Genomic DNA, 23,418 nt, shown 5'->3' with positions numbered 1-23,418 from the left:
CACACGGCAAGAGGGCACGGCTAAAATTAAAATGATTATCATTCAACAAATGTCATGTAAGCAGATTTTTTTTTTTGTCTCGTTTTGTTTTATTCGTCAGACAAATCATACATAGCTGAGGCAACTGGAAAACTCTATATTGTTAATAAAAATAACCCCATACTGTAGCCTGTGAGCTAACGCTTTCCACATTGTGCCACACAATTATTAAGTCTGCATATCAATCCATGACCTTTCATTTTCGGCATTACATCATTATTAAAGATTTTCTTCATTAGCCACTAGCTAATAGCTAACTAGGCTGATTTACGTCAATTACGGTATCACTTGTTTTCACCATTTCTCTTTGAATGAATCATCAAGGGATGTGTCATTGTTAGTAGCCATAACCTTTGCATCCTAATATGTGCTGGTACACAGGCTGGTCTGATTTGCAACACTGCTCTACAGTCCCAACGGTCCCAGCAATGATTGGAGGGAGTTAGCTGATGTGTAAAGCTAGCCGCTGTGTTCAAACCTCACTAACCCACCCTCTCGCTCTCTCTGAGAGTGAGTTCTGCTTCCAGTGGCTGTTTTATGTGGGGTTTTATTGTTTTGTGTGGGTGGTTACAGCAGCAGAACTGGGAATTTCACCATAGATGACAGGTCCCAGTGTATTACAAACCAAATAGTGCCATGACACTTATGACTGCCATTAGTGCCACTGCAGAAAAATCAAAAAGCCCTAATTTGACATGGCAGTCACTGTAACACGCACAGGCAGAGACATTCATGTCCACTCCCGCTAATGTGTCTTAAGCTCTGTTCACACTGTACTATTTCGATCATAAAGTCATATGGGTTTGGCTGATGACAGAATTATAATTTTTTCGGTGAACTATCCCTTTACCTTCTCATAACTCCTGAGCGAGTTCATAAGAGCACCACCAGAGGGAGCTGACAGGAGGTAGAGCACAGATACTCTGGTTCCTTCAGCTAAAAGCGCTCTGTCATTATTCATTTATCTTTCTGTTCAGGGTGCGTACACTAGTGTGATCTCCATTAGCAGAGGTGAGGTTTCAGAAGGTCGGTGTTTCATACAGAGAGACACATTAATGCTCAAGACGCATTTCTTTAGAAATGCAGGAAATGGAATTTCCCTGTACTTGTTGAGATGGTGAGGCAAACCATAATACAACAAATGTCTGCACTGTACATGTGAGTGAGGTGTTTGAAATGCAAAAAGGGCTAAAAAAGGATTCTTAAAGGCACACCCCGACAGTTGCACTTATGTATTATAAATGTATTCATGAAATGGAAAAGCCAAGATGACTAGGTGTACAGGCATAGTCCACCTGAACTGAAAGATGTCATCATTTACACACAATTAAGACATATCATGCCAGGTCTGATGTCAATGACAACAAACAACTTTGGGTCTTGAGTGTCTTTCAACCAATCGTGATGTGGCATGTCCTCACACAAAGCTTTTGTATGGCTTCAGAAGACTTGGAATATGGCGCATTAATTATATGAACCACATGCATGGTACTTTTATGGTGCTTTTTGTCCTTTTTGAAGCTTAAAAGCCTCTGGTCACTATATGCACTTTTTTTCACCACAAAAGATAATAATACTGTTTAAGATTGATAGAAGGTGAATAAATGGACTCAAGATGGCGCCGAGTATGGCTGCTGCGTTGCGAGCTCCGACACAACATAACAATGGTTTGTTTGTTTTGTTTACAATTCTTATGTTTTTTGTCTTGGATGTTGTCTGCCTTATTGTCTACGACAGACAAACACTTTTGGACAATGGTTCAGCGATCTCACACCGTAAACCGGACTTCACATTCCTCAAAGCCGACCCACTGTTTACAAACACGCAAGCGGAGCCCTTTGTCTGGGCAGCACGGCCGCGGAAACGCAGGAGGAAAAGGGGAAACAGAGCCGGCGTTCTCATCAGAGTAAGACGCCGTGCAAATCGACCCCCGCTACCCACTATTCTACTGGCAAATGTTCAGTCTCTGGATAACAAGCTCTGCGAGCTGAAAGCGCGGATCTCTTTCCAACGAGAGACGAGGGACTGCTGCATTATCTGCCTTACGGAAACTTGGATGTCTGCGGAGATTCCAGACTCAGCCATTGAACCCACGGGGTTCTCCATGCTCCGAGCGGACAGAGCGAAAGACCTCTCAGGTAAAACTAGAGGAGGTGGTGTATGTTTTATGATCAACAAATCCTGGTGTGATCAGAGGAACGTACATTCCATCAAGTCTTTCTGTTCTCCTGATCTGGAATTTCTTATGCTTCTGTGTCGACCATTCTGGCTACCGAGGGAATTCACAGCGGTCATTATCACTGCTGTGTACATCCCCCCACAAGCCGACACAGACCGGGCACTCAAGGAACTGTATGGGAGTATAAGTGAGCAGGAAACCGCGCACCCTGAGGCCGCGTTCATTGTGACCGGGGACTTTAATAAAGCCAGTTTAAAATCAGTCGCACCAAAATATCACCAGCACATTAGTTTCAACACACGAGGGGACCGGGTTTTGGACCATTGCTACTCTCCGTTCCGGGATGGCTACAAATCCCTCCCCCGCCCACCATTTGGCAAATTGGACCACTCTTCCATTCTGCTTCTGCCCGCTTACAGGCAGAAATTGAAACAGGAAGCACCCACCCTCAGAACGATCCAGTGCTGGTCGGACCAATCAGACTCTACGCTACAAGACTGTTTTGATCGCACGGACTGGGAGATGTTCCGGTCCGCCTCTGATGACGACATCGAGCTTTACGCTGATAGCGTAATGTGTTTCATCAGAACGTGTGCAGAGGAAGTGATTCCGACCAGAACTGTGCGAATCTATCCGAATCAGAAGCCGTGGATCAATAGCGATGTTCGCGCGGCACTTAATGTGCGGACCTCCGCTTTTAATTCCGGGAACGCGGAGGAGCATAAACAAGCCAGTTATGCCCTCCGAAAAACTATCAAAACAGCAAAACGCCAGTACAGGAGCAAGATTGAAGTACAGTTTAACACCACCAACTCTAGAAGCATGTGGCAGGGAATTAACATCATCACGGACTTTAAAGGGAATAAAAACTCCGCCATGAACACCGCTGCCTCTCTACCGGATGAGCTAAATACTTTTTATGCTCGTTTCAAGGGAACTAACACCGCCCTCGCGGAGAGAGCTCTCACGGCCGAAGCTACAGAGGTTAGTTCACTCTCTGTCTCTGTAGCGGATGTAACCCGATCCTTCCGACGGGTGATTATCCGCAAAGCCGCGGGTCCAGACGGCATTCCGGGCCGCGTCATCAGAGCGTGCGTGAACCAGCTGGCTGGTGTTTTTATGGACATTTTCAACCTTTCCCTCTCTTTGTCTGTAGTCCCCACATGCTTTAAAACACCCACCATTGTGCCTGTTCCAAAACAATCGAAAATAACTTGTTTAAATGACTGGTGTCCTGTTGCTCTGACCCCCATCATCAGCAAATGTTTTGAGAGACTAATCAGAGATTACATCTGCTCTGTATTACCACTCAATCTTGACCCGCTGCAGTTTGCATACCGCAACAACCGTTCCACTGATGATGCCATTGCATCTACAATACACACTGCTCTCTCCCACCTGGAAAAAAAGAACACTTATGTGAGAATGTTGTTTGTAGACTACAGCTCAGCATTCAACACCATAGTGCCCTCCAAGCTAGATGAGAAACTCCGGGCTCTGGGCTTAAACAGCTCGCTGTGCAGCTGGATCCTGGACTTCCTGTCAAGCAGACGCCAGGTGGTTAGAATGGGCAGCAACATCTCCTCATCACTGACCCTCAACACTGTAGCCCCACAGGGCTGTGTTCTCAGCCCACTACTGTATTCCCTGTACACACATGACTGTGTGGCAACACATAGCTGCAATGCCATCATTAAGTTTGCTGATGACACGACGGTGGTAGGTCTGATCACTGACAATGATGAAACAGCCTACAGAGAGGAGGTGCACACTCTGACACACTGGTGTCAGGAGCACAACCTCTCCCTCAACGTCAGTAAGACAAAGGAGCTTGTGGTGGACTTCAGAAGAAAAGACAGAGAACACAGTCCCATCACCATCAATGGAGCACCAGTGGAGAGAGTCAGCAGCTTCAAGTTCCTGGGTGTCCACATCACTGAGGAACTCACATGGTCCGTCCACACTGAAGTCGTTGTGAAGAAGGCTCATCAGCGCCTCTTCTTCCTGAGACGGCTGAGGAAGTTTGGAATGAACCGCCACATCCTCACACGGTTCTACACCTGCACTGTGGAGAGCATCCTGACTGGCTGTATCTCCGCCTGGTACGGCAATAGCACCGCCCACAACTGCAAAGCACTGCAAAGGGTGGTGCGAACTGCCAGACACATCATCGGAGGTTTGCTTCCCTCCCTCCAGGAAATATATACCAGGCGGTGTGTGAAAAAAGCTCGGAGGATCATCAGAGACTCCAGCCACCCGAGCCATGGGCTGTTCTCACTGCTACCATCAGGCAGGCGGTATCGCAGCATCAGGACCCGCACCAGCCGACTCCATGATAGCTTCTTCCCCCAAGCAATCAGACTTCTGAACTCTTGATCTCCCACGATCAAAATACATCAGCCCTGCACTTTATTACTCTTTTATCTCACATCGGACTGTCATAAATTATATTACTGTTATTATATTATGTCTTTCTTAACAACTGACTATCAACTGACAGCCTGAATGTCAATACAGTACAATACTGTACATTTAGTATCTATATAGTAAAAAACAATAAAAACAAAAACAGCATATTGTATACTGTACAGTGTATGTTATTATTTGTATATTGTTGAGTGAAATTATGTGTATAACAGATGTTTAAATTGTGTTGTGTTAATTTGATGTTTTAAGTTGAGTGTAAATATGTATAACAGATGTTTAAATTGTGTTGTGTTAATTTGATGTTTTAAGTTGAGTTTAATTATGTATAACAGATGTTTAAATTGCGTTGTGTTAATTTGATGTTATTGTAAATTGGTATATGTCTCATCACTGTCACGACTGCTATGTTGATCGGAACTGCACCCAAGAATTTCCACACCATTGCACTTGTGTATATGGCTGTGTGACAATAAAGTGATTTGATTTGATTTGATTTGAAATGACAGAATTTTTTTTTTTTTGGTGAACTGTTCCTTTGAGAAAGTGGTTCTTAAAGGTTCTTACTAAACTTCAGGGAGTGAGTTATTACATCACAGTCCACATAAACTGTCAAACTTCTTTCAGTTGTGCTAATGCCACTGAAACATTTTGGCACACAAAACTGTTTATTAATTCAGATGTAGGACATTTGTTAGTGAGTCATATCAGCCATGTACTGAATATCACAATGATCTCTCAAAGTGAGGGCAAGTATTCTTGGTCACTAATGAAGATTAAGCTCACAACTCTTGTTTCAAGTTGAATTACCAATCAGTATTCAAAGACGGGCTCTTCATGTGCCTCAGGAAATGACATAATGCGAAAGGTTGAAAGGTGTCCCACTAATTGTCCCATTTTTTTATTATCTCTGACATCTTTGATTTGCTGCCCGTGTCACTATGCAGAAGATAAATGCCAAACCCTACTAAAAATACAACAGAATGAGGTCAAAGGCTCTTATGGGACCTGAATTCACCAGATCATTTGCATCTGCTCCGAATACAGTGAGATGGCCAGCAGCATTGACACAGCAGAGCAAAAACACAAAGAAACAATCAATTACAAAACAGAAACTTCAAGATTTCTTTTGCTGTGAGGAATGCTCATGTGAACTATCTCTACAGAAAAGACCAACATGGCCAGTCACCATCTTATGTTGTGTTTTGGATACTGGACCCCAGCAAAAAAAAGGTGGTTTACTCTTTGCTGACCTATGATGACAAAACCTATGATGGTTTGTTGATCTTAGCTGGTCTCCCAGCCTGGTCAGACTAATCTGTTGGCTGGCTTTAGAGGGGATTTGAGAACTTTCCAGCTGGGAGACCAGCTGAAGACCAGCTTGGCCAGGCTGGGAGATCAGCTTAATCAAGACCATCTTAAAACACTGAAGACCAGGAAAACAGCTTAGGCTAGTTTAAAATATTTTAAAGTTGCTCTTTAGCTTGTCTATCTAGTCTCCCAACTGGTATCTTTGCCTGACCAGCTGACAAGTGCCCAAAGCCCATCTAAACTTAGGAGACCAGCAAATTAACATAGGCTGATTTAAGCAGTTTTTTTTCCTTCTTTTTTTTTTTCAGGGAAAGCAAACAAAAACATCTGAGCTATGATGAAAATCACGAGCATGTTTTACCTATGCTTGCACAGGGCTGAATTATGACCCAACAAGCCAATAAGTCATTCTGCATGTGTAAAGCGCCTGTATCCCATAACCAATCTGACACCTAATTACTCCTAAAGGTCTTTTGTCCCGCTCCCCCCTCTCTTTAGGTCCATTTCTTTACCTGTTCATTGCTCATACTGTATATCCATGCAAGATCAGTTCTAGCCTGTGGACAAACAGCACTCACACTTACAGTGTTGTGCTAGGACAGACCCCGAAGGCATGCGTGTTGAAATACTGGGCATCTGTGAAGGCAGTGGTCATTTGTTTTAATGTGGTTCATCTGACAGTTGTTTTATAAATGCATGTCTCGTGGCTTTAGAAGCCTAGGCAATGAAGTGCATTAATACTCTGTTTTATATCTATTAAAATCTGAACAGTTTCTTTCTTTATAAAATATGATGCACTATTTGGACAATTACCACAGACAATAATTTTGACTCATCCCTTAGTATGTAAAAAAAAAGAAAGAAAAAAATTAGTAATGCATTTAAAATGGAAGTCTGTCTGTCTACTAGTATTTATGTTAAAGCACTTAAATAAATAATTATACTTTTTTGTAGGGAAGAACTGAGTGTTATTTGAGCAGTGAAGTTGTCTAAAAAGTCTTTGTAGTGATGAGACACTGTTCTAGGTGAATTAATTTCTGGTTGTGTTGCTGACATAATTCCTGTGGGTGAAGTTCAGTGGCGGCTGGTGCTGTTCAAGAGTAGGGAAGCACAGATTATTCAATGACAGGAGTGTCGCTAGTGGGGTGAAAGGTGGTGACAATTCTAGGGGCCCACAAACAGTGACTCCAGTATTTGCGCTATGGCCCCCTACTTTATGACTAAATGATCATATAGATACAGCTTGTATGCATAAGAGTTAAGTCAAAACCACAAAAAAACATGCAATATTGTTGAAATAAGTCTCCAAATTAATGTCACCCATCTCCCCTCCCTTCCCTACAAAATGGTTTAATCCCAATTGTTTGTTTGTGCTAATATAAATTAATTAAGGATGACAAACATCTGCGCGACCCTCAAAAATGGAAAGTCCCAAAGCAGTGAACACCACCAATCAGCATTTAGAACATCAATGCTGTTCTGAGAGTTTTGGTTTCCACTATGGCGATTCTGCTTTGCGAATCTGATGCAATATTAAATAAAGTAGTGGAAATAACTGGAGACTAAGAAAGACACAGAAGTATCAGGAGAAAAAACAAAAACAATCCTGGGTATCATAAACGAATGGAAAAGAATGAGCAGGAGGCCAGGAGAACTGCAGAAGCCCAGTCTAGACTTTTCCAAGACAGGTTAGTGCACAGTATGGATGTCAAACGTGATGGGCCCTGATCAAATCTGGTCAAAAATGCCCATCTTAGCGAGGTATTAATGTAAACAGATTTGATTTGTATAATGTGTAGGAAAAAAATTGGATGTGTGTCAAAACACAGGATGCATTAGGCTTTGTAAATGCAGCGTTACAGACCTGCCCTTGTCTGAAATGTTTTTACTAAGACAGCAATATCATCAAGAAAAAGAGAACACTTTCTGCCCTTGGCTGGATAACTTTAGTAGCTTTAAGTATCAATATATTATTTACTTGAAATTACTGAAACATCCTGCTTGTAACAAGGTTAAGGATGGGAAAGAAGGAGGCGGGAACTGGCTGAACAGTCAAAATAATATTTAATTTTAACAAAAAGACACACAACATAAACACACACATGGCAGCTGCATGTGGCTCTCTCTCTCCCGAACTGCCGCGTTCTGCCGCATTTATCCCTCTCCTCGGCTGATTAGCCCAACTGGGGGCCAGGCGTATGTAGTCACGACCCGCCCCCACCCTCTTCCTCGTCACACTCCTTCCTCCTTTGCCTCAGGCTGGGGAATGACATACAGCCCCCCTGCGCCTGCTGGCAGGCTTTTCCCCGCCTCTCAAGGGCTGGGGAGGGGGACGACAGGAGGGAAAAACAAAAAAGATGAGAGGGAAAGGGCAAGGCGGAGTGATAGTGAGAGAGAGAGAGGAGAGAGTTCCCAGTCGGTTCCCAGACATGCTGTCGCCTGGTCCTCGATCACTCCTCCACCCTCTGGTGGATGACAGCCACTCCTCCCTGGGCGGACCGGAGCCAGTCCTCCGACCCCTGGCGAATGGAATGCCCCTCCGCGTTTTGGCGGCCGGTAGGGAACTCCACCGCTCCAGGCGGCCGGCAGTGAGCCCCTCCTCCCCTCGCGGATGGCAGTCGTTCCTCCGTGTCCAGGCAGTCGGCAGCAACTCCTCCGTCCCCTGGCGGATGGCCGTGGCTGCTCCTTTGGGTGGATGGCAGTGGCGAGGACTCCACGACAGCACATCCCTCCTCCTTCCCAGGTTTTGGCACCAATGTAACAAGGTTAAGGATGGGAAAGAAGGAGGCGGGAACTGGCTGAACAGTCAAAATAATATTTAATTTTAACAAAAAGACACACAACATAAACACACACATGGCAGCTGCATGTGGCTCTCTCTCTCTCAAACTGCCATGTTCCACCACATTTATCCCTCTCCTTGGCTGATTAGCCCAAATGGGGGCCGGGCATGCGTAGTGATGGCCCGGCCCCGCCCTCCTCCTCGTCACACTGCTGTAAGACACCTGAGAGACTTTAAGGACTTTTTATTCTATTGCTTGTATTTGTTTCTTTGTTATTTTTTATTAATTACAGTTTGTCTTGAATAATTGCTTGAGAACTTGAACCAATGTTGACTTAAGACATTTTTGAACGCTTAATGCCATTGTTTTGATATAATATTTAAATAAAAATTAAACTATTTAAATAAAAGAGTATACAAAAACCATAGGCAATTTCTTTTGGTATCGAGAAGTGTGAAATTTCAGTGGTACTGGTATTAAATACTGAAATTTTGGTATTAATGTGAAGATGATCAGCTGTTATATAACAAGTACAAGTAAGTACAGTACTGTCTAGTACTGTTGGACATCAAAGACAAAAGTGACTCAGCAAAAAGCTCCAGCACTTGGATTTTGGATCAGCCCAGGTGTAACGATGTAGTGATGTAATGATGAAACATATGCATAACTAGATTGTATTACAGTTTTTGCTGTTTAACAATTAACATTAAAAAAACTACTTTTCACTTAAAAAATATAAAAGAGTAGATAGTTGCTACAAAAGAGGGATGTAAAGTCAAGAGTTCAGCTTAGTTCAAAAAAGCAAAATAATAATGCTACTCCTATTACACAGTTCCCCATCTGTCACTCACTCGACGTTGTGTCGATATAGTGACACTAGGGGTCACTCTTGGGAGCCCGAGACACCTCTGGTCTTTGATAAAAGGCCAATGAAAATTGGCGAGTGGTATTTGCATGCCACTCCCCCAAACATACGGGTATAAAAGGAGCTGGCGTGCAACCACTCATTCAGATTTTCTCTTCGGGGCCAAACGGTCAATGTTTACTGAGCTGACTGTTCATTCACCTCTGCTGGATCTGACGGCGCATTTCAGCAGCTTCTCCCTCCTCAGCCCCTGGGTGCTTTGGCAGAAAAAAGAGAGTATATTTTCCTAAAAGAGTATATTTCTCTACAAGAGCGGCATACACGGAACGTCTTTTTAAAGACGCATCTTTTTAAAGATGCCTTTCCGTTTGTGTGTTATTCCTGGTTGCGGTCGTTACCTCTCAACTTCAGATGGTCACGATTGCTGTCTTTCGTGTCTGGGCGCGACCCACATGAAGACAGCGTTCGTGGATGGTTCATGTACTCACTGCGAGAACATGACCATGGCAACGCTGCAGCCGTGGCTTACTTTCATAAGAAAGCAAGCCATCACAGTGGCTCCCCGCCTCGGTCCTTCTACCTTTGAGTATGAGGCCAGCGCGGCTAGTACTGGGGGCGATTTGGGGACCCCAATGGGACCACCTCCGCCAGGTATCCCCCCATGGACCTCCCATTCCCCAGCAGGCTCGTCTGCCCCGATCGGGCTTCCGGATGAGTCCGCCAGCTCATCTCACGGCGAGTTCGACCTCTTGTTCACAGCGAAACTGATGAGCTCTCGAGAGCGGGCTTGTCCAGTCGGACGCAGAAGCCTCAGCTGGGCTCCCCCTTTCGGGGACGATTGCCCAGTCACAGGCTGATCCTTTCCCGGGCGCCGCTCAAAGCAGCCATGCCCCACTCCAGTACCTTTCTTCCCAGAAGTGCACGAGGAGCTGACAAAATCGTGGGAGGCACCTTTTACTGCCCGGTCCCGATTTTTCAGCTCCCCTGCCCTCACTACCCACGATGGTGGGGCGGCCAGGGGCTATTCAGTGATTCCCCTGGTGGACAAGGCGCTCGTGGTGCACCTATGCCCGCAGAGTGCCACCACCTGGCATGGACGCCCAAGCTCCCGTCCAAGGCCTGTAGGTTCACGTCGTCCCTGATGGCCAAAGCCTACAGTGCTGCTGGACAAGCCGCCTCTGCCCTGCATGCCATGGCTCTCCTGCAGGTCCACCAAGCCGAGGCTCTAAAAGAACTGCACGAGGGTAGTTCCGCCCCAGATTTGATTCAGGAACTGCGCTCAGCGACTGACCTCGCTCTCCGGTTGACGAAGGTCGCGGCACAGTCTCTTGGGTGGGCGATGTCCACCTTAGTGGTCCAGGAGTGCCACCTTTGGCTCAACCTGGTCGAGATGGGTGAGGCCGACAAGGCACGGTTCCTTGCTGCCCCTATCTCCCAGCGAGAAGCAGCAGACAGAGGCTATCCTACAAGAAGACCACTCCATCCCCCAGTGGAGGGCCAGGAGGAGAATCTTTTGTTGCCTTTTCATTTGATTTCACCACATGCCCAAGTGGCTGCGGTACCCAACAGTTCAGAAAAAGAGTGGTTTCCTCGTTCCCTGGGTCACATACCCAGTGAACACGGCCGTCATCACAACCACCTTCCACCATTCCATTTTTGCTGGTTTGGCACTCCAGCGGCAGTCTCCCCGCCCCTGCGCACCCAGCTGTGGCACAAATCTGCCCCCGATGTGACAGTCTCCACAGGTCACGAGGACAGACCACATCCTTCCCCATCCCAGGCTGTTCCGGGGGTGGTCACAAGGGGCCAGGTAAATGCTTCGATGTCCCTAGACTCAGCACGGCCACAACATGCTGTGACACCTCGAGCTCTGCCCCGCCGCGAGGCCCCACCTGCCTGTACGTCCGACGAGATTGTCCCATTAGTCCCCCTCGCACGGAGCTTGGATGCGTGGCTTGCGCTTTCCAATCTGTCGTGATGGCCGATCCGGACCGTCCGACTCGGCTACGCGATTCAGTTCGCCAGGCTTCTGCCCAGGTTCAGCGGTATCCACTTCACCTTGGTGAAGGACGAAAACACTGCTACCTTGCACGAGGAGATCGCCACCCTCCTACAGAAGGGTGCGATAGAACCTGTCCCTCCGGCTGAGATGAAGAAGGGGTTTTACAGTCCCTACTTCATCGTACCGAAAAAGACGGTGGGTTGCGGCCAATCTTGGACCTGCGAGTACTGAACCGGGCTTTACACAGACTCCCGTTCAAGATGCTGACGCAAAGACGCATTCTGGTGAGCGTCCGGCATCAAGATTGGTTTGCGGTAGTAGACCTGAAGAACGCGTACTTTCATGTCTCGATTCTACCTTGACACAGACCCTTCCTGCAGTTTGCATTCGAGGGTCAGGCGTATCCTCCCTTTCGGTCTGTCCTTGTCCCCTCGCGTCTTCACGAAAGTCGCAGAGGCAGTTCTTGCCCCGTTAAGGGAGGTGGGCATTCGCATTCTCAACTATCTCGACGATTGGCTAATCCTAGCTCACTCTCGGGACATGTTGTGTGCACACAGGGACTTGGTGCTCTCGCACCTCAGCCGATTAGGGCTTCGGGTCAACTGGGAAAAAAGTAAGCTCCTCCCAGTTCAGAGCATCTCTTTTCTCGGTTTGGAGGTGGACTCAGTCCATTGACAGCGTGCCTCACGAACGAGCGCGCACAGTCGGTGCTGACCTGTTTGAAGGCATTCAGACAGAAAACAGCAGTTCCACTGAAACTCTTTCAGAGGCTCCTGGGGCGTGTGGCATCCTCAGCGGTGGCTACTCCGCTCGGGTTGATGCATATGAGACCGCTTCAGCACTGGCTTCAGACTCGGACACCTCGCGTGGTCATTATGCGTCTCTACGGGCAGGCGTTCCCCTAGAGCAGGTCTGGGGCACCGTTTGCAGCGGGCGCGCAGCCGCCACCTTGTGGACGGGCCCGCGGCTGCATTGGTACATCAATTGGCAATTCTGCTCACCCTGTGGATGTTCCGGCCATTGATCCAGGGCAAGCACGTGTTAATTCGGACAGACAACATGGCAACGGTAGCATATGTCAACCGCCAAGGCGGTCTGCACTCTCGTTGTATGTCACAACTCCTCCGGAGTCAGCAGCACCTCAAATCGCTGCAAACCACTCACATCCCGGGCGACCTCAACACTGCAGCGGACATGCTGTCACGGCAGGTTACCCTCAGGGGAGAGTGGAACCTCCACCCTCAGGTGGTCCAGCTGATCTGGAGTCGATTCGGACAGGCACATGTAGACCTGTTTGCCTCCCAAGAATCCTCCCACTGCCCGCTCTGGTACTCCCTGACCGAGGCACCTCTCGGTATAGACGCGCTGGCACTGCGCAAATATGCATTTCCCCCAGTGAGCCTACTTGCACAGACTCTGTGCAAGGTCAGGGAGGACAAGGAGCAGGTTGTCCTGGTAGCACCCTACTGGCCCACCCAGACGTGGTTCTCGGACCTCACACTCCTCGCGACAGCCCCCCCCGGCGAATTCTGGTCTACAGAGAGCCCCCTTTGAACCTTTGCAGTCAGCTGAGCTTAAGGCACTCTCCTTGAAGACTGCCCTCCTGACTGCGCTCACTTCCATCAAGAGGGTAGGAGACCTGCAAGCGTTCTCTGTCAGCGAAACGTGCTTGGAGTTCGGTCCGGGCTACTCTCACGTGATCTTGAGACCCCGACTGGACTATGTGCCCAAGGTTCCCACAACCCTTTTTAGGGACCAGGTGGTGAACCTGCGAGCGCTGCCTCAGGAGGAGGCAGACCCAGCCCTGTCGTTGCTGTGTCCGGTGCACGCTTTACGCATCTATTTGGATCGCATGCAGAGCTTTAGGATCTCTGAGCAGCTCTTTGTCTGCTTTGGTGCACAGCGGAAAGGAAGCGCTGTCTCCAAGCAGAGGATCGCCCACTGGCTCATTGACACAATAGCTATGGCATATCATGCCCAGGACGTGCCGTCCCCAGTAAGGCTACAAGCCCATTCTACCAGGGGTGTAGCGGCCTCCTGGGTCCTGGCCAGGGGTGCCTCTCTAACAGACATTTGCAGAGCAGTGGGCTGGGCAACACCCAACACCTTTGCGAGGTTCTACAACCTCTGGGTGGAACCGGTTTTGTCCCATGTAGTGGCATGCATTACAAGCAGATAAGTCAGGGATAGCCAGCCGGGTGTATCGCTTGCACATAGCGCCTTTCACCTCCCCTGAGCTGAAGATGTGCGCCATTAACTCCCAGTAGTGTTCACAAACTATGTTCCCTGGTTGACTTCCTCCGAGCCCTGTGGCAGTCAAGTGTTCGGAGAGACTCGCTGCTGGCCCAGTACACGTGCTAACTAAAAGCCCTGTTCTGGGGTAGGTGCTCCGCATGTGGCGGTTCCCTGTAGGTAACTCCATGTGATGTATATCTTCCGCTAATTCGTTTCCCTGTTGGCAAACTGCGTCTTCCTTGGGCAGAGGCCCCTCTGCCACAGTCTCCATGTTTGTAGTAACTCCTCCCCTGTTGGGTAAGACCTACCATTAGACTTCCCCACATGACATTCTTCCGACATAGCTCGGCAAGACCATGTGATGTATTCCCACTTAAATACCCCCCCTCTCTGGGCGAGGTGTGGTCTCAGTGGTGTCCTCCCCTTGGGAGGGACACCCCCTGACTAGACCTGGTCGGTCCAGCTGGATAATCCCCTTTTTTTTAGGGAGTGGAAAAAAAAGAAGGGGAAAAGAGGCCACGACTGGACTTGTCTCTATCTTTTGTGTAGTCGACTTGTCCCCAAAGGGCCTGTTCGACACTCATAACTATGTTGGGGGAGGTTACGTGTCAGCCTGCTGTGCTGGCTACGAGGCACACAGTTGTCTGCCCATCACACATCACCAGTTCATGTAACACAGTTCAGCCAGTTGCGGCGTTTTCTATAGGGACCACTAGTGTAACTACATCGACATGACGTCGAGTGAGTGACAGATAGGGAACGTCATGGTTACTTGCGTAACCTCCATTCCCTGATGGAGGGAACGAGACGTTGTGTCCCTCCTGCCACAATGCTGAACTACCCGCTGAAATGGCCGGACCTTGTCTCGACTCCTCAGCATAAAACCTGAATGAGTGGTTGCATGCCAGCTCCTTTTATACCCGTTTGTTCGGGGGAGTGGCATGCAAATACCACTCGCCAATTTTCATTGGCCTTTTATCAAAGACCAGAGGTGTCTCGGGCTCCAAAGAGTGACCCCTAGTGTCACTACATCGACACAACGTCTCGTTCCCTCCATCAGGGAACGGAGGTTACGCAAGTAACCATGACGAATTCCCTCGCTATGGCCCTGCTCAATGATACTAAGATATGATGATATGAATGATACTTCTGTATATCTTGTGATTTCAACTTTATTTCTTGTAACTCCGGGTAAATACCTCACAGTTGCGACTTTATTTCTCGTAATCGCAAGTTTATATCTCATAATTACTATTATTATGGGATCAAGTGGTGGTGGGATCAAGGCAACACAGTCTGCAATGTTGCTCCCAAAATCTCAAAATACAAAAAATTACCAAATGAAAACAATTGACCAAACTCACAATTTATTCATTATATTTTCATTTATTATAACCATTTAAAATGCTAACTGGGCTAAATGTAAAATTATGTTGGCTAAAATAAATGTGTTATATCAGATATTACATCGGTAGCTGATTCTCTGACCTGCCGAACAAACACTCTGTAATCGACAGCCTGTAAATTTTACAATTCTAACGGCAGTTACGCACATCATCATTTCAGTTATTAGCTGTTTGCTGCAGAGTTCTGCCCATTTAAGAGCTCTTGTAATGAAGTGCATTTTTGTAATCACAATTTTTGTTCGTTTAAACAATCTGATGGATGAATCGAAATTACTGTATATTCTGGTAATTGACAGGATTTCACAGATCAACTTGTAATGTACATAATATTGCTTAAATAAAATAATAATAATAATAATAAACTGTATTTCACTCTTTTTTTTCACAATTATAAAACACACAGTTTCCAGGTTCCAGGTTACCCAGGGCAACAAACTGAAACCACTGGGGTTGATTTCTCTTGGGGATGGCTGGAGAGAGGCTCCATAGGGGTTTATAGCCAACAATTTGGCTCTTATTGTCTAACTTAGAGTGTCAATGAATAGCAATAACTAACAAAAGTCTATACACATAAACAGCTTCAATAGCCATAAGGTCATGTAAAAGGCCATATGTACTCAGATAGGTTTCTGTGGCCTCTAATCTGTCACCTGGTTAAGGCAAGATCCCCCCCCCCCAAATGCTCAAAGCCTGTTTGCAAGCTGAGCACCTACAGCACAGTAATGAACGTGATTATGCTTTTAATGAAGTGTGAGCATTTCATTGGGAGGTGATTATGAGCATGCGCTCTGCTCATAGGAGACCGTGTGTGTGTGTATAAGACTATCAATCATAAAACAGATGATTACAGGGGCCGAGGGAGGCAATTCAACACAGTCCACATTTACACACCGTCATCCAATTCAGGGCTTTTCCTTGCAGTGTGTGTGTGTACTGACAGTAGATTTAGAAGTCTTATAGGTCATCTTTTGCATAAGGATGAGACTTGTTCAGGATGGTGCTAACCTTTCTGGTGTAGAGTGCACAAATTATATTCAGAAAGATTATCACTGAAAGACAAGCAAACTGGAAATAGCCCTTAAATCAATTCACAAATAATGAACATATTATTCTCAAAGAATACACAGATGTAAACATTATTATTTTTAAGTTTAAAACTTTTTAATATCTGACAACTTCTCTTTACAAAAATCACTGTGGCATGTGCCTTGCATATTTGTGCCATGTTTACTACAGTTATGATATCAGATGGCACAATGGTACGTCAATATATACCATGGTACTGAATAACTACTATATTTATATACCATGATATTTACATGAAATTTCTAAGAAATTACAATGGTGTCAAACAAACATAATATTAGCATGGTACATGTTCAAAAAAATAAAAAAAATTATTATTATTATTATTTTTTTTTAAATAACATGGCATTACCATGGTATCAGGTTAAAAAAAAAAAAAAAAAAAAAAAAAAAACATGGAAATAGCATAATAGTATTCTGTGCTTTTTTGGTTCAAAAATAAACATTCTTTATGCAAGTATGCAAACCCAGACAAGAATGCATGGAGAATACACTGCAAGCATGCAATCACACTGTACATACTAAACATTAACGAAAGAGCCGTTAACATGTAATCAGTAAGCCAATCAACTTACGTACTCTCTCTTTGTCTAAGATTTAAAAAGTTGTTTGCAGGTAGGCTGGGTTCATTACAGCTGGCTTTGCGCTTTCTCTTTGAAAACCTCCTCCTCCCCAGCATCACATGTCTAGATCTGCTCAAAGGTACTCTATGAATGCCTTGTTGTATAGCAGCATGACTTACATGCTCAACACAACACGTAATGTCAGCACAGAAGTAAAGGTTGCTTCATACTTGCATAAAGTATGCAAATAGTAGGCCACAGTGTCTGCCATCTATCGTAGTACCCAATTTAATAATAATAATGATAAAAAAAACACACCTTCTAACAGGGTCTAGCAGTAGGGGCTGATAATGTAAATCAATTATATTGATAATGTCAGTTTCACACTTTGCAGTCTGCATTCTTTCCCTCGTTATTACCATCCTGCAATCTCTAAATTTTTGTGGCAGTCTTAATGAATGATTTTCTGCTTCATGCCTGCAGGAAGCCTGTTTATATCTGGTGTGATTAAGTCAGAGGGTTACAAACAGAGAGAGAGAGAGAGAGAGAGAGAGAGAGAGAGAGAGAGAGAGAGAGAGAGACAGAGAGGGAAAGAGAGGGACACAATAATCACCAAATGGCAGGCTGGTGGACAAGGTCACCTTCATGTGTATGAGAACAGTCTTAATTCACTCTGCTGGGGAAATTACCATGCTAGATTAGTCAAAGTCCATGCATACTTTCTGCATCCATATATCAAAAGAGCAGCGTAATTCATTGAAGCAGAACGCAAGGCACCTACAGCAGCCCGTTCATCAATGAGAAATCTCAAAAGCATTAGAAATCTACTAGACAAAATATAAAAGGACCTCATCAAAAATCATAGATTCACTTCTGTTTGGATATTATTGCGAGTATTGAAGATTCTTATTGTTCTCTATACATAATGATGCAATAGTATAGAAAGGCAATTTGACTCATGCAGCTTGGCCATTTTAACTTTGCAATTTTCTGTCCTAAATACCTGCCAATGACTTTGAGCACATTAGGTAAACTGAACCTGGTCATCTTAGTTTCCTCTCTGATTTTTTTGTAATACTTTTCACTCAGAATCTGTAATTATTCCTCCTCCCAAGTATCTGTTTAACACTTCCCTTCCTCTGTCATCCCCTCTGTCATCCCATGCACTATATCACTCCACTCCCGTTTTCTAGCCCTGCAATTTAGTAGTCCACTCCCTTTTTTGGCCCCGTACTTCAAGAGTCCCCCTCCAATTTCTAGCCCTGCCATTTAGTGTGATGTGAGAAAGGTGCCACCCACTGTTCCTGGCAGGCTACTCTGCCTTACAGGCCCCATATGGTTAGGATTAGGGTGGGGGTGGGTATAGGGCATCTGCTGCCTGCCAGGAACAAACCGTTGTCCCTGTGTACAATGGCTGCCATTCAGCAGTTCACTCCCTTTTCTGGCCCCACCTTGTTCTAGCCCTGTAACTTAGCAGTCCACTCCCTTTTTAGACCCTGCCCTTTAACAGTCCCCTCTCCTTCTAACCCTGCTTTTTAGCAGTTCACTCCCTTTTTTGGCCCCACCCTTTTCTAGCCCTGCCATTTAACAGTTCACTCTCTTTTCTGGCCCCACCCCTTTCTAGCCCTGCCATTTAGCAGTCCACTCCCTTTACCGGCCCCGCCCTTTAACAGTCCCCTCCCATTTCTAGCCCTGCCATTTAGCAGTTCACTCCCTTTTCTGGCCCACCCTTTTTTGCTCTGCCATTTAACAGTTTACTCTCTTTTTTGGTCCCACCCTTTTCTAGCCCTGCCATTTAGCAGTCCACTTCCTTTTCTGGCCCCACCCTTTAACAATCCCCTCACCTTTCAAGCTTTGCCATTTATATTTCCAATATATTTTCTCTCTCTGACATTTGATAATCCCCTCCCATTCAAATTTTGGACATTGGATCTGCAATAGCACACTGAAAACTGGACTTTAAATACCTCAATGCTGACCCGCTGTTTTCAAACACGACAGTGGAGCCCTTTGTCTGGGCATCTCGGCCGCGGAAACATAGCCAGAAAAGGTGAAGGAGAGTTCTTGTCAGACTAATACGTCGCGCAAATCGATCCCACGCTACCCAGCATTCTACTGGCAAATGTTCAATCTCTGGACAACAAGCTCTGCAAGCTGAGACCGTGGATCTCTTTTCAACGAGAGATGAGGGACTGCTGCATTATCTGCCTTACAAAAACTTGGATGTCTGCGGAGATTCCAGTCTCATCCATTGAACCTGTGGGGTTTTCAGTGCACCGAGCGGACAAAGTGAAAGACCTCTCAGGTAAAAGCAGAGGTGGTGGTGTATGTTTTATGATCAACAAATCCTGGTGTGATCAGAGGAACGTACATTCTATCAAGTCTTTCTGCTCTCCTGATCTGGAATTTCTCATGCTTCTGTGTCGGCCATTCTGGCTACCGAGGGAATTCACAGCGGTCATTATCACAGCTGTGTACATCCCCCCACAAGCCGACACAGAACGGGCACTCAAGGAACTGTATGAGAGTACAAGCAAGCAGGAAACCGCACATCCTGAGCCCACATTCATTGTGACCAGGGACTTTAACAAAGCCAACTTCAAGTCAATAGCACCAAAATACATCAGTTTCAACACACGAGGGGACCGGGTTTTGGACCATTGCTACTCTCCCTTCCAGGATGTCTACAAATCCCTCCCCCACCCACCTTTGGCAAATCTGACCACTCTTCCATTCTACTTCTGCCCGCTTACAGGCAGAAACTGAAACAGGAAGCACCCACCCTCAGAACGATCCAGTGATGGTTGGACCAATCTAATTTTACACTACAAGACTGTTTTGATCACGTGGACTGGGAGATGTTCCAGTCCGCCTCTGATGACAACATTGAGGTCTACGCTGATATCGTAATGTGTTTCATCAGGAAGTGCATAGATGATGTAGTGCTGACCATAACAATACGGATCTACCCTAACCAGAAACCGTGGATTAATAGCAATGTTCATGCAGCACATAATTCACGGACCTCCGCTTTTAATTCTGGGAACACAAAGGAGCATTAACAAGCTAGTTATGCTCTCCGCAAAACTATCAGAGCAGCCAAACGCCAGTACAGGAACAAGATTGAAGGACAGTTCAACAACGACTCTAGAAGTATGTGGCAGGGAATTCATATCATCATGGACTTCAAAGGGAATAAAAACTCCGCCGTGAACACCGCTGCCTCTCTCCCGGATGAGCTTAATACTTTTTATGCTCGTTTTAAGGGAAATAACACTGCCCTCGTGGAGAGAGCTCTTGCGGCCGAAGCTACAGAGATTAGTTCACTCTCCATCTCTGTAGCGGATGTAACCCGATCCTTCCGACGGGTGAATATCCATAAAGTCGTGGGTCCAGATGGTATTCCGGACCACGTCATCAGAGCGTGTAATAAAAATAATGGTTGACTGAGAGACCCCTTTTAGAACCCACCCTTAAAAAATTCCCATTCTGACCACACCCATTTTCTGACCACACCAAGTCCCTCCCCTTTCTGACCCAGTCTTTTAACACCATCTTCCCTTGCATAACCCACTTTATAGCACTTTCTTCTTAAATACCATGTGCTGAATTAAAAAAATTAGGTTAAGCATATATGTCTCATTTTACTCACTTGTGATTAAACTGTGATTGTGGTTTAGCAGCATGCCAAGGGCATTTTTTTACTTCAGTCAAATGCTCTGTGGTCCAAGGTTAATGGCACTAGTGACATGGTCAGGAACTATGGTGACTGCAGCGGTGTCCCTATGCTCCAGACTCTGACTTTCACCTGTCTAAACAGGGTCTGTGCTTTGACTTAGCAACACTGCAGATATTTGTGACTGCACTGAGAGATTAAGTGGCCAATCAACCTAACCGTGCACTGCAATCATTCTACCTTTTAACGTGGGCTGTCTCCTTTTGCCAAATCAGTTTGTCCTGCATTTATACTTCTGACACCAGAGGAATCTTGATGCAAATGCAGGGTTGGTGACATTCTAACAAAGTGTTTGGGTGAGAAGGGCACAGAACGTGTATGTGAGGTCTATAGATACAATCCCATGCTCTGTAAATTCTCTATGCATGTCCGTTTAGCTGGGAATAAAGTAAAGAAAACAGGGGGACTATGATGCAGTGATCGATGGATATTTTTGGGGTAACTTAATAAGTCTTGCCTCGTACCTGGTTCTAATATTACTACTTCAATGTTATATTGACTTTCACAGAGAATGCAGGTAAATCCCTGTAGGCAGTGTGTGTGTAGGTGTGTGAGTGTGTCATTATTTAGAGATGTGAAGAGGCATAGTGATGTGGGCAACAAGGCATGCAGCCTCCATGACGGTTCAATTTTTCATTTAAGAGGTGGTGGAGAAGTGTAGCCTGCAAGTTATTGTTCATATTTGCCTGGGGCATCACACATTGCAATGGCCGTTGCCCTTCCTATAGAATATTCAGTCTGTGCCAGAAATACCTGCCAACCACAAGAGTCTCCCTGTCCTTCTATTTCTCTCCAAAGGTGACCCTTATCTCTCTTGCTCTCACTCACTTTCGATCTTATTTGCTTTATTGCAACCCTAAAGGCAACAAAAAATGCACTTTATTAAGCACTTCCCAAATTCTCATTACTGTGTACTGTGTCCGGAAGGTTTTTTTTTTTTTTTTTTTTTTTTTTAATGACTTTTGAGATATTCCTATTATTCTCAAAGGTGATTCTCATCAGATTTGTATCATTACTGTAATATATTATTTTACATGTATTACAGTAAAACATTTTACAGTAAAAATAGCCTTTTTGCTTTGAATTAACAAATTAAAGGCAGTACAAGAAATTCTACCATAATGTATACATTTACAATTTAAATAATAAGTTAGAATTGTATTAATCATTATTGTTTTACACAGCACTGAGAATTTGGGTGTGCTTAATTGCCATGAAAATAATGTCACAATACAAAACACGTTAATGCTTCAAATAATTTCAAAGTAAAATTGATTTTTTTACTTCTTTATTTTGTTTTTAGGTTGAAACATGACTAGGACATTGAGAGGTTTCATGAGAGTAGAGTAAATAATAATAAACAACACACTTGCTTTTCTAGTATAAAATGAGACTTTAAACCATTTACTAAAATATTAGAAATGTAATGAAAATAACATGCTACACATTTTTTAAAACATCTGCAGTGTCCCACAAGGCTTCCTAAAGGTTACAATAACAATCTCCCATCTTCCATTGGTCGAAAAAAGATATTCCTGCCCGAAACTCAAACTATTGGTTGAACTATTGTTGTTGTGCCAGGCTGGTAGGGATGCTCAAAATATGTTTGATAGCATCACAGAGCTAGAGTGTTTACACTTTTCAGGCAAATCAACCCATGAATGGTTTACTTATAGTTGTCTCTACATATTAAGTTGGAATAGGAGAAAGTTTTGTAAAATAATTAAAATTACACACATTACCTCTACAGGCAGAAGTGTGTTGTTATTGTTGTAACTAGTTGCTGCAGTGAATGCTGTAATAGAAAGCCACAGTTGCTTTAGAGAGAGAAAGAGAGAAGCCATAGAAAGCAGAGTAACAGCGGCAGATTTGGCAGTGTTTGCTATCAGCAGCACCCTGCGGCACAGGAAGACACCCTACAGATGCTGGTGTGAGCACCATCCAACCCTCAGATCTGAACACTACTGAGAAATCATCACACATTCACAAAAACACACATACAGCACACGTGCACAACCACATGTTCCACTGGCCAGATGATGTTGGCTGATTTTGTGTCGAAAAACGAGGAACATTTTGCATTTCTTGTGCATGTATCCATCATCATTTTAGATTCAACAACAAATGCAGCAGTCTGACTTTCAAGAATTTACAAAAGGAAGTGCATTTCTGGAACTAAACTGGTGAGGCAAATCCTCTTATAAATCCTTTTAAAGAGCGTAGCGTGCAGGAGAAATGAATAGTTTCTCTCAGGCAAACATGTGCAGGTTGTTTGGCTGCTGAAGTTGGAGAGGAAAGGCAACATTCTCCCTGTCGGCCTCGTGCAGGAAGAGGACTGAATACTAATACAGCGTGAGAAACACTCGCACATACAGGCAGACACACATATTCATAAACACACTTGTAGAGAAGAAAACAACAACACAAAAAGTTGTAAAAATCAAGCAATAAACGGATTAGCCACATTCAATTGTTAATGATACTTAAAGGTGAAGTGTGCAATTTTTTTCAATGTTAAAATACTCTCTTTTATCCCAGCTTAATATGCAGAGAAGACTTAAAAAAAAAAGCTACTTGCAGGTTGATTCTCCCCAAAGGTGTGGCTCTGTGGTGCTATCAATACATTACTCTGGAATGCGTTTCCCAAAAGCATTGTTTGCCAAATTTAGTCGCAAATTGCAAGAAAACCTCTGCAACTACTTTGGTGAGACTAGGGGCACAAAAATTACATTTACCTTATAATAATAATAATAATAATAATAATAATAAAAATAAAAAAATAATAAAAA

General features: G+C 44.9%; 1 protein-coding gene across 1 annotated transcript in view; it reads right to left on the bottom strand.

The window, feature by feature from the left end:
• adarb2 (adenosine deaminase RNA specific B2 (inactive)) overlaps window positions 1-23,418 on the bottom strand; it is a 270,658-nt gene that overhangs the window by 49,686 nt on the left and 197,554 nt on the right. The window lies entirely within an intron of this gene.

Source organism: Myxocyprinus asiaticus, chromosome 44 (assembly GCF_019703515.2).
Source record: "Myxocyprinus asiaticus isolate MX2 ecotype Aquarium Trade chromosome 44, UBuf_Myxa_2, whole genome shotgun sequence".
NCBI classification, from domain to species: Eukaryota; Metazoa; Chordata; class Actinopteri; order Cypriniformes; family Catostomidae; genus Myxocyprinus; species Myxocyprinus asiaticus.
The sequence above is the reverse complement of the archived record's forward strand: the minus strand, read 5'-3'. Positions and strand labels throughout refer to the sequence as shown.